The sequence below is a fragment of the Chrysochloris asiatica genome, unplaced genomic scaffold (genome assembly GCF_000296735.1).
Source record: "Chrysochloris asiatica unplaced genomic scaffold, ChrAsi1.0 scaffold00058, whole genome shotgun sequence".
NCBI lineage: Eukaryota > Metazoa > Chordata > Mammalia > Afrosoricida > Chrysochloridae > Chrysochloris > Chrysochloris asiatica.
This window is the reverse complement of record NW_006408576.1, coordinates 8814288-8815571: the sequence shown is the minus strand read 5'-3', so window position 1 is coordinate 8815571 and position 1284 is coordinate 8814288.

Below are 1284 nucleotides of genomic sequence, written 5' to 3'. Positions count from 1 at the left end.
TATAATTTCCTGAGATAAACTTAAGGGACTCTGATTTAGAAAGTTTAGAATTGGGCCTATGATCCTGCAAACTCTTAGGTGATTCTTATCATAAATATTGAGAAGCACTGAAGTACTTAGTATAACAACCTAAGAAACAGAACATTCTGAATCTTTATTATCTATTTCTTCTTGGATCATTGAAATCCATACCTCCATTTATAGTTGTTTGAAAATGGTCCCGCTACTCACTTAGATACAGATTTAGTGTTCATGAAAATGAACAAGTACTTTAGGATACTTGAGTAAAATAATACTAAGGCTTAGAGGGAGACGGAAGGGTTTCAGATTCACAAGTGAAATCATCTGTGTAAAACAGCTTTGTCCATCTTTGGATAACAGCATCAGATAGACTCAGAAAGAATCAAAGAAAATTGAGAAGGAATAATATATTCCATTTAGAATTTAGTCAGATGATTTATTAAACTGTAGAAATGGTTTCTTATTTTTCCAAAATGTATAAAGAACTTCTAGAAATAAATATTTATGGCAATCAGATTTAATATAAAATTCATTTGGGATACATGGTTTGCAATCTCTATTAGACTACTGATTTTATCCTCTTATTTGTGGTTCATAGATCCTTTTCTGTTACTGTCTAAAGTGTTCCATGTATTCTATGGTGTTATATGCAACATTGTTATTTTATTTTATTTTTTAAAGTTTTTTTGTGTGAATTGAGTGATAGTTTACATGGAAGAACATCAGATGTACATTCATCCTATCATATTTCATTTCATTACAATGATTATAATCTCCTCTCTGCATCATCATTCAACAACATTTACTTCCATTCCTTCTGGTTTTTGTTTTGATTTTCTTTTTGGATGTACACTGAAGCACTCAGGAATATATAACCATTCAAACATCCAAAGAGCATACCCTGCAAGCCTGCCCCCCAGCTGCCAGTACACTGCCCCTCTACCTCCTTGAGTCTAGAGTCCCCAGCCACTCCATCTCTCCACATCATCATCTCTGCCTCCATCTCTGGTCCCACTGCTTCTCTGGATGGTCCTGTACTCCACTCTTCTCCCTTGATGGTTCCAGGGTCCTCTGCTCCTGGACTGCAAGATCAACCACTCCCCTCCTTTTGTTATAAAACTACCTTTATATTTGCAACAATCACAATTAGTCCTGATAACAATTATTCACTATTGAACCACAAGAGTCTTATCCCATCTGCTTTCACCAGTCCTGTTTAGACAGGTTGGAAACCACTCAGTGGAGATTCTACCTTCCCCACAC